The sequence below is a fragment of the Lutra lutra genome, chromosome 15 (assembly GCF_902655055.1).
Source record: "Lutra lutra chromosome 15, mLutLut1.2, whole genome shotgun sequence".
In the NCBI taxonomy this organism is placed as follows: domain Eukaryota; kingdom Metazoa; phylum Chordata; class Mammalia; order Carnivora; family Mustelidae; genus Lutra; species Lutra lutra.
Genome location: NC_062292.1, coordinates 34,837,459 through 34,849,255, shown reverse-complemented (window position 1 = coordinate 34,849,255; position 11,797 = coordinate 34,837,459).

The window sequence follows — 11,797 nt, the reverse complement described above, 5'->3', positions numbered from 1 at the left end:
ATGTTGCCTACAAGAAACTCATTTTAAACCCAAAGACACCTCCAGATTTAAAGTGAGGGGGTGGAAAAGAATGTACCATGATAATGGACATCAGAAGAAAGCAGGAGTGGCACTCCTTATATCAGATCAATTAGATTTTAAGCCAAAGACTCTAATAAGAGATGAGGAAGGACACTATATCATACTCAAAGGAACTGTCCAACAAGAAGATGTAACAATTTTAAATATCTATGCCCCTAACGTGGGAGCAGACAACTATATAAACCAATTAATAACAAATTCAAAGAAACACATCGACAATAATACAATAATAGCAAGGGACTTTAACACTCCCCTCACTGAAATGGACAGATCATCCAAGCAAAAGATCAACAAGGAAATAAAGGCCTTTAATGACACACTGGACCAGATGGACATCACAGATATATTCAGAACTTTTCATCCCAAAGCAACAGAATACACATTCTGCTCTAGTGCACATGGAACATTCTCCAGAATAGATCACATTCTTGGCCCTAAATCAGGTCTCAACCGTTATCAAAAGATTGGAATCATTCCCTGCATACTTTCAGACCACAATGCTCTGAAGCTAGAACTCAACAACAAGAGGAAATTTGGAAAGAACCCAAATACATGGAGACTAAACAGCATCCTTCTAAAGAATGAATGGGTCAACCAGGAAATTAAAGAAGAATTGAAAAAATTCATGGAAACAAATATTAATGAAAACACAACGGTTCAAAATCTGTGGGACACAACAAAGGCAGCCCTGAGAGGAAAATATATGGTGGTACAAGCCTTTCTCAAGAAATAAGAAAGGTCTCAGGTACACAACCTAACCCTACACCTAAAGGAGCTGGAGAAAGAACAAGAAAGAAACCCTAAACCCAGCAGGAGAAGAGAAATCATAAAGATCAGAGCAGAAATCAATGAAATAGAGACCAAAAAAACAATAGAACAAATCAACGAAACTAGGAGCTGGTTCTTTGAAAGCATTAATAAGATTGATAAACCTCTGGCCAGACTTATCAAAAAGAAAAGAGAAAGGACCCAAATTAATAAAATCATGAATGAGAGAGGAGAGATCACAACGAACACCAAAGAAATACAGACAATTATAAGAACATACTATGAGCAACTCTATGCCAACAAATTTGACAATCTGGAAGAAATGGATGCATTCCTAGAGACATATAAACTACCACAACTGAACCAGGAAGAAATAGAAAGCCTCAACAGACCCATAACCAGTAAGGAGATTGAAACAGTCATCAAAAATCTCCAAACAAACAAAAGCCCAGGGCCAGACGGCTTCCCCGGGGAATTCTACCAAACATTTAAAGAAGAACTAATTCCTATTTTCCTGAAACTATTCCAAAAAATAGAAATGGAAGGAAAACTTCCAAACTCATTTTATGAGGCCAGCATCACCTTGATCCCAAAACCAGACAAGGATCCCATCAAAAAAGAGAACTACAGACCAATATCCTTGATGAACACAGATGCAAAAATTCTCACCAAAATACTAGCCAATAGGATTCAACAGTACATTAAAAGGATTATTCACCACGACCAAGTGGGATTTATTCCAGGGCTGCAAGGCCGGTTCAACATCCGCAAATCAATCAATGTGATACAACACATTAATAAAAGAAAGAACAAGAACCATATGATACTCTCATAGATGCTGAAAAAGCATTTGACAAAGTACAGCATCCGTTCCTGATCAAAACTCTTCAAAGTGTAGGGATAGACGGCACATACCTCAATATTATCAAAGCCATCTATGAAAAACCCACCACAAATATCATTCTCAATGGAGAAAAACTGAAAGCTTTCCACTAAGTTCAGGAACACGGCAGGGATGTCCGTTATCACCACTGCTATTCAACATAGTACTAGAAGTCCTAGCCTCAGCAATCAGACAACAAAGGGAAATTAAAGGCATCCAAATCAGCAAAGAAGAAGTCAAACTATCACTCTTCACAGATGATATGATACTATATGTGGAAAACCCAAAAGACTCCACTCCAAAACTGCTAGAACTTGTACAGGAATTCAGTAAAGTGTCAGGATATAAAATCAATGCACAGAAATCAGTTGCATTTCTCTACACCAACAACAAGATAGAAGAAAGAGAAATTAAGGAGTCCATCCCATTTACAATTGCACCCAAAACTATAAGATACCTAGGAATAAACCTAACCAAAGAGACTAAGAATCTATACTCAGAAAACTATAAAGTACTCATGAAAGAAATTGAGCAAGACACAAAGAAATGGAAAAATGTTCCATGCTCCTGGATTGGAAGAATAAATATTGTGAAAATGTCTATGCTACCTAAAGCAATCCACACATTTAATGCAATTCCTATCAAAGTACCATCCATTTTTTTCAAAGAAATGGAACAAATAATCCTAAAATTTATATGGAACCAGAAAAGACCTCGAATAGCCAAAGGAATATTGAAAAAGAAAGCCAAAGTTGGTGGCATCACAATTCCTGACTTCAAGCTCTATTACAAAGCTGTCATCATCAAGACAGCATGGTACTGGCACAAAAACAGACACATAGATCAATGGAACAGAATAGAGAGCCCAGAAATAGACCCTCAACTCTATGGTCAACTAATCTTCGACAAAGCAGGAAAGAATGTCCAATGGAAAAAAGACAGCCTCTTCAATAAATGGTGTTGGGAATATTGGACAGCCACATGCAGAAAAATGAAATTGGACCATTTCCTTACACCACACACGAAAATAGACTCAAAGTGGATGAAGGACCTCAATGTCAGAAAGGAATCCATCAAAATCCTTGAGGAGAACACAGGCAGCAACCTCTTCGACCTCAGCTGCAGCAACATCTTCCTAGGAATATAGCCAAAGGCAAGGGAAGCAAGGGCAAAAATGAACTATTGGGATTTCATCAAGATCAAAAGCTTTTGCACAGCACAGGAAACAGTGAACAAAACCAAAAGACAACTGACAGAATGGGTGATGATATTTGCAAACGACATATCAGATAAAGGGCTAGTGTCCAAAATCTATAATGAACTTAGCAAACTCAACACCCAAGAACAAATAATCCAACAAGAAATGGGCAGAAGACATGAACAGACATTTCTGCAAAGAAGACATCCAGATGGCCAAGAGACACATGCAAAAGTGCTCCATATCACTCGGCATCAGGAAATAAATACAAATCAAAACCACAATGAGATATCACCTCACACCTGTCAGAATGGCTAAAATTAACAAGTCAGGAAATGACAGATGCTGGCGAGGATGCGGAGAAAGGGGAACCCTCCTACACTTTTGGTGGGAATGCAAGCTGGTGCAACCACTCTGGAAAACAGCATGGAGGTTCCTCAAAATGTTGAAAATAGAGCTACCCTATAACCCAGCAATTGCACTACTGGGTATTTACCCTAAAGATACAAACGTAGTGATCCGAAGGGGCACGTGCACCTGAATGTTTATAGCAGCAATGTCTACTAGCCAAACTATGGAAAGAACCTAGATGTCCATCAACAGATGAATGGATAAAGAAGATGTGGTATATATACACAATGGAATACTATGCAGCCATCAAAAGAAATGAAATCTTGCCATTTGCGACGACGTGGATGGAACTAGAGGGTATCATGCTTAGCGAAATAAGTCAGTCGGGGAAAGACAACTATCATATGATCTCCCTGATATGAGGGAGAGGAGATGCAACATGGGGGGCTAAGGGGGTAGGAGAAGAGTAAATGAAACAAGATGGGATTGGGAGGGAGACAAACCATAAGTGACTCTTAATCTCACAAAACAAACTGAGGGTTGCTGGGGGGACGGGTGTTGGTTGGGGGGTGGGGTTATGGACATTGGGGAGGGTATGTGCTATGGTGAGTGCTGTGAAGTGTATAAACCTGGCGATTCACAGACCTGTACCCCTGGGGATAAAAATATATTATATGTTTAAAGAAAATAAATAATAAAAATTTAAAAAAATGGGGAAAAAAAGAATGTATGAAGAACCTCTACAAATGAATTGCAAGAAAACAAACAATCCATTATAAATGCTTGCTTTAATAGTTTAAAAAAGAAGCTTCAGGGCGCCTGGGTTGCTCAGTGGGTTAAAGCCTCTGCCTTCGGCTCAGGTCATGGTCCCAGCATCCTGGAATCAAGACCCGCATCAGGCTCTCTGCTTAGCAGGGAGCCTTATTCCCTTCCTCTCTCTCTGCCTGCCTCTCTGCTTCCTTGAGATCTCTGTCTGTCAAATAAACAAAACCTTTAAAAAAAAAAAAAGAAGCTACAAATGACCTATGATCACAAGACTGAATAACATGAAAAGAGGCTCAATATCTTTCTTGTCAGAGATACATACATTGAAACCAAAATGACATACCATATGTGCCCATGACTATGTCTAAAGTAAAATGCCAGTTATACCAACTCTTGACAAGTATGTGGAACATCCGAAACTCTTGTACATTGCCTGTGGCTGAGGAAAATGTTACAGCCACTTTGGTTAACTGTTTCTCTTATTCTAATAATGCTAAACATACCTCTGTGTTGTGACCCAACAGTACATTCCTAGATACCTACTCGAGAGAATGAAGACATGTCCACAAGAAGACAGATATAATAATACCATGCCATGTTCATAGTAGCTCAGTATTGGGGGCACAGCCCAATTGTTCACCAACAAAAGATAATGAAATTGTTGCATGTTCATACAATGAATACAACTCAACAATTTAAAAAAAAAGAGTGAAATATGGATAGAAGCAGCAACATGGATAAATTTCTAAACACTATTTTAAGTGAAAGAAGGCAGACACAGAAAAATACACACTGTATGAGCCCATGATAAGAAATCTAGAAGTAGACAAAACAAGCTATAGTGAGAGGAATTTAAAAAGTATCTGCCTCAGGAGCATGGAAGAATTGACTGGAAGAAGGCATGAGTTCAATAGTGTCTGTTAAATTTTTAAGAACCATTGTGGGTGGGGTGGAGTGAAAGTCCTGATTTATAGCGTTTGCTGATTTTCATGCTGTAAATACTCTCAATTTCAAGATTTCCAGCTGCCACCATGACGTGACTGCATGAGTTGTTGGGACTAGATATACACAATTGACTCGCACAAGGCATTGCAAGCAGGCTTCCACCCACTACTGTGTGGGTATGAGGAAAATTTCTCCAACAATAAACACATTTTATTTATTCTTCTGGGATGTGGTTATGAGGGTGTGTATATATATATATATATATATATTGTCAAAGCTCATCAAATTCCTTAAGATCTGTGCATTTTTGTATGTAAGTTATATTTTGATTACGAAAAGTAATCAGTGCCATATGCTGGGTACAAAGAAATACTTGACACTGGGATTGTTCCCGTTATAACAGCATAACATCCTAGTATAACCCACTATAACAAAAAATTCCAAAATTTAATGGCTTAAATCAATGGCATTCTAACTTTTGGTCAGATTTGGTCTGAGCTTAGTGGGGATAGTTCATCTCTGCTCCACTCAGCATCAGCCAAAGCAGCTTGAAGACAGGGTATGGAATCCTCTCTCATTCATTCAAACATCTAGTGGTGAATAATCGGCTGTTGAAGGGAATACTTACATATGACCTCTCCATGTGACTAGGGCTTTCATACAGCATGATGCCTGAGTTTTGAAGGTGAATGTCCAAGAGAAAGAAATCCATGCAGAAGTTTTATCACCATTTTTAACCTAGCCTGGGAAATCATACTTCATCACCTCCATCATTTTCTATTTGTCGGGGTAGTCACAAGCTTGCCCAGTCTCAGGAGACAGAGAAATGGAATTCAACTCTTGATGGGGAATGCAAAGTTCTGGAAGAGTATATAGGACAGGAGGGGCGCCTGGGTGGCTCAGTGGGTTAAGCCGCTGCCTTCGGCTCAGGTCATGATCCCAGGTCCTGGGTTCGAGCCCCACATCGGGCTTTCTGCTCGGCGGGGAGCCTGCTTCCTCCTCTCTCTGCCTGCCTCTCTGCCTACTTGTGATTTCTCTCTGTCAAATAAATAAATAAAATCTTAAAAAAAAAAAGAGTATATAGGACAGGAAATATTGCTGTGGCTGTTTTTGAAAAATACATCCAGCCACAGAATATCATTGGCCTAATTCACCTCCTTCCCACAATGTAAATATTTGCCCCTTCTGCAAGACCCTTCAAAGCTTTATCCCATTTCAGCATCATATTAAAGTTCAAGGGCCAATATCTTACTGTCTGAGTCAGATCCAAGAGTAGAGAAATCTCCTTGGGTGTGTTCCTCAAGCACAGTGGCTTGAATGGGGTTCCTTTCCATGTGAAGACTGGGGAACTAAAGAAATGAGCTGTTTGAACCCTACATAACTAACCTAAATTGTAAGACAAGCATTAAGATACCATAATACTTCCACCATTCATAAAGTAGGAAAACTGGAAGCATCCCATATTCATTGGTTCATGGTAAATGTGAAATCTTTGCCAATCCCTGATTAGAGCTTGGTCCTACTTCCTGAGAATGATTCACTATTATTATTGGCTCTGCCATCTGGGATTTGCTTATGCCTTCTGTGAAATTCTTTCCTGCTCTATAAGAAGCAGATAGTTTGTGCCTGTAGTCATTCAAGATTCTGATGCCTTTTTCCTTTCCTTTTCTTTTCTTTAACATAAATTATAGACATTATTCAGATTTTTCTAGTTTTTCCATTAACATCTTAAAATTCCAGGACTCAACCCAGAACACTGCATTTCATTTAGTTATAATGTCTCTTGAATCCTCTCTAAGCTGTTACAGTTTTGCAGACTTTCTTATCTTTCACAACCTTGATTTTTTTATTTTAAAAAAAGCATTATTGAAATATAATTCATATATCATACAATTTACCCATTAAGGTATACAATTCAATGTGATTTTTAAAAGATTTTATTTATTTATTTTTGCGAGAGAGAGAGCACAGGCGAGGGAGAGCATGAGATGGAGGAAAGGCAGATGGAGAGGAAGAGACAGACTTCCCACTGAGCAGGGGGCCCAATAGGGGGCTGCATCCCAGGACCCTGGGATCATGACCTGAGCCCAAAGCAGATGCTTAACTGACTGAGCCACCCAGACACCCCTAATTTAATGGTTTTTAACATATCCAAAGAATTGTGTGACTATCACTGTAATACAATTTTAGAACATTTTATCACCCCAAAAGAAACCACTTACCCATTGACATTCACTCCCCATTCCTCTTCCCCAAAATTGAAGCACTAGACAACCACAAATCTTCTTTTTATCTTTCAAGACTTGCCTTTTCTGGACATTTCATAGAAATGAAATCGTACAATGTGTGGTCTTCTGTGTCTGGCTTCTTTCCCCTAGTATATTGTTTTCACAGTTCATCCATGTAATAGTATATACTAGTATTTCATAATTTTTATTGCCAAGCAAAATTCCATTGGATGGATATGTCATGTTTTATTTATCCATTCATCAGATGACAGGCATTTTAGTTCTTTCCACTTTTGAGCTCTAATGAGTAATTCTTCAATGAGCATTTGTGTAATGACTTTTTTTTGGATGGAATTATGTTTTTATTTTCCTAGGGTATGTAACAAAAAGTAAAATTGCTGAGTCATATGGTAACTTTATGCTTGACATTTTGAGGAACTGCCAAACTCTTTTCCAAAATAGCTGCACTGTTATTACAGGCCACCAACAATATATGAAGGTTGCAATTTCTGCACATCCTCATCAACACATTATCTTTTTGACTATATTCTAATTGGTATAATGTGGTGATATCTCATTGTGACTTTTGATTTGAATCTCCCCAATGACTACAATGTTGAACATATATTCATGTGCCTATTAGCCATTTGTATATCTTCTTGGGAGAATTGTCTGTTCAAATCCTTTGCCCATTTTAAAGTTGGGTTATTTATCTTTTTTATTATTGAGTCTTGTATGTTCTTTATATTGTCTGGATATAATCCCCTTATCATATATATAACTAGAAAATATTTCCTTTCATTCTATAGGTTGTCTTTTCACTTTGTTGATGTATCAAACCCTTTATATCAAAAAGTTTTTAATTTGGTGAAATCCAACTTACCTATTTGTTATTTTGTTGCTGTTGTTTTGGTGTCCTATCTAAGAAACCATTAACAAAGCCAAAGTCATGAAGATTTACATCTACGTTTTCCTTTTTTTTTTTTTTTTTAAGATTTATTTATTGAGGGAGGGAGGGGCAGCAAGAGGGAGAGTAAGTCTTAAGCATGCTCTGCACTGAGCACAGAGCTTTAGGTGGGGCTCAATCTCATGATCCTGAGATTGCAACGAGAGCTGAAGAGTCAGGCACTCAATCAACTGCACCAACCAGGTACCCCAGCTTCTGTGTTTTCTTTTAAGAATCTTGTATTTTTAACTTCTCATTTGGATCTATGATCCACTTTGAGACAGTTTTTTTGTCTTGCTTATTTTTGCATATGGATATCCAGTTGTTCCAACACCATTTAGTAAAAATACTATGTATTTCCCATTGAATTGTCTTGGCACCCTTGTCCCAAATCAACTAACCATAAATGTAAGGGTTTATTTATGGACTCTTCATTCTATTTAATTGATTTACACATCTGTTTTTGGGACAATATGGCATTGTCCTGATTACTATATCTTTGTAGTAAGTTTAAATTTAAAAAATGTGAGTCTTCCAACTTTGTTTTACTTTTTTAAGATTACTTAGGCTATTTTTGGTCCCTTGGGTTTCCATATGAATCTCAAGATAAAAGTGTCAATTACTGCAAAATATGAGAGCTGGGATTTTGATAGGGATTGCACTGAATCTATAGATCAATTAACATATCACCATCTTAATAATAGTAAGACTTCCAATCCATGAACATGGGATGTATTTCTATTTATTTAGATTTTCTTTAATTTCTTTCAATGATGTTTTGTGGTTTTCAGAGTCTAAGTTTTGAACCTTTTTGTTCAGTTTATTCCTAAGTATCTTGCTCATCTTGATACTATTATAGTGGAATTTTATTCTCATTTTATTTCAGATTATTCATTGCTAGTGTATAGAAATACAATATATTTTTCTAGATTGAGCATCTATCATGCACTGTTTATTGGTTCTAAGAGTGGTGGATTCCTTGGGATTTATACATGCAATATCACATCATCTGAAAATAGAGATAAATAGATTTATTTCATCCTTTTCAATCTGAAAGTCTTATTTCTTATTCATTCATTTATTTATTTGCTTGCTTACATATTTATTTATTCTGCCTCTCTTGGATAGATACCCATATAATAGAAATGGTGAGGGTGGCCATCTTTGACTTGTTCCTTGTATTAGGGAGGAAAACATTCAATCCTTTCTCTTAAGTCTGACATTTTAACTGTGGATTTTTTTTTCTTTTTCTTTCTTTCTTTCTTTTTCTTTTTTTTTTCTTTTTGTAGCTATCCTCTATCAGATTGAAGAACTTCAATCCTATTCCTAGTTTCCTGAGCTCTTTTCAACCTTATGTCTCACTCTAAACATTTTCTTACAGTTTACTCCCTCAGACAAGAGTAGCCACATAGCCACAAAATTTCTGAGAAATTCTACCCTTGGTTCCCATAAGGCTGCTAGAAGACAATATCCTTCAGATTTTTAGTTTTATTTTTTAACACTTTCTGTGAGGCATGACCTTACAGTCATAGAATCAACCTATTCTTGGGAGCTTGAGATGCCATCTTAAATTTTTCTGAGATTTCAGCATATGGTTGTTCAGTTACAAACATTATCTTTTAGATAAAGCCCTAGCTTTGCCCTTTCTTATGCAGGTCTAGAATTGACCTTTGTTTGGAAACCATTTTTTAATTTTAACATCATTTGCCATTTGGAGAGGCTGGTATTGAGAAACAGCAAGACCTGTTTTTTTTGCTTTTGTTTTTGCTTTTATTTAACAAAGCTTTCTTCAGAGTATTGTTTTCATCTTGCATTATACTATGAATAACAAAAAGAAGCTAAATGACACTTTTAACATTCTACCTGGGAATATCCTGAGCTAGATCATGCAGTTCATTAGGTGAAATTTCTATTTCCTATGTCATTATAGGTGATAATGTTGCTGAACTTTTTGTCACTTCATAACAAGGGATCCTTTCCTTGAGCTTCCATTATTACTTTCCTCACTTCTTTAAAAGCCCTCAGAGACAACCTCCTCAGGGCCATCAGACCTCAGCCAACAGGCTCCTCAAGGGCTATCTAACGTCTACCTTCCTCTTGGTCTCAAAACTGCTTTCAGTTTTTGATGAGAACCCTCCCCTTTTGATACCAAAATCCAGTCTAGTTATTATGGCTATATAACAAGCCACTTTAAATCTTAATAGCTTAAAACAATAACAGCACTTACTTCACTCTGAATCTGCATTTTGAGCAAGGCTCAGTAGAGATAATTTGTCTCCTCCCTACAGGAGCTTGAGGAGTGAGCACTAGAGTCATCTGAAGGCTTATTCGCTCAGGTGTTCAGAGTTGACATTGATGCTCCACTGAAATCTTAACTAGGAATGACAACCAGAACACACACGCAGCTCTCGTTGTGGCTTGGGCTTCCTCACAACATGACAGCTGAGTTCCAAGGTAGAGCATATAAGAGGGAAAGAGCAAGGGGTGCCAGGCAGAAGTTCTGTTGCCTGTTCTAAGACAGCTTTAGAAGTCACACAATGCCACTTCTACTACATTCTCTATGTTGACACATCACAAAATTGCCCAGGGCAAAGGGAAGGAAAACAGATTTTACTTTGATGCAGAGTGGCAAGGTTCTGGGAAAGTATGTCAGATGGAAATATTGTGGCGGCCATTTTTGATAATTACAATCTGCCACAGGATAGCACTGCACAGGAAGCCCCACGTCCAGAGCACTCACCTGAGTTCTCCCTGCCTGGCCGCTACCTCTAATGCCCCTGACTGTCAGCCTCCTGAGCTGCTGGAGGCCAGGCACTCTCCTATGGTGGCAGCTGCCACAGCTATGGGCCGTGGTAAAGCTGCAGGCAGATGAGGCAGCTGTACTGCAACTCTAGGCTGTTGTCCCCACCTGTGGCCAGCCAGGCACCTGCTGCTGCTACTGATCCAAGGCCTCCAGGCAGTGGCCAGCCAGGCACCTGCTGCTGCTACTGATCCAAGGCCTCCAGGCAGTGGGTCATGACCATCAGCCAGGACAGGTCCTCCACCACAGACCTGATGGCACTCCTGCTCCTGCCTACACTCGTATGTTTTATGAATACATATATGTTAAAATTGCTGTAAATGTATTTTCTCCTCTTGATGATTTTCTTAATAACATTATATTTTTTCAGCTTACTTTATTGTTCAGAATACCGTATATAATATACCTAACATAAAAAAGACTTACTAATCCATGGTTTCTGTTATCAGTAAGGTTTCTGGCCAATAGTAGGCTATTAGTAGTTAGGTTTTTGGGAAACTAAAAGTTGTTGAGTTTTGGCAACAGAAGGGTTAGCATGTCCCCCTTTTTCTTCAAGGGTCAACTGTGTGTGTGTGTGTGTGTGTGTGTGTGTGTGTGTGTGTGTGTGCATGTGCGCATGCACGTGTGTGGATGTGTGTGGTCTATGTGTGTGACTTTTTTTTTTTTTTTTGCACCTTTTAACATAGAGGTGACTTATTAGAATCTGAGCTGGACTGAGGGGTTTTTTTGTTAGTTTGTTTTTTGTTTCTTAATCTATCCTGAATTTCAGTTACTTATCCACAGTATGTCTCTGGTTTCTGTCTCTGTGGCATTTCTATGGCTCTCCCTTATG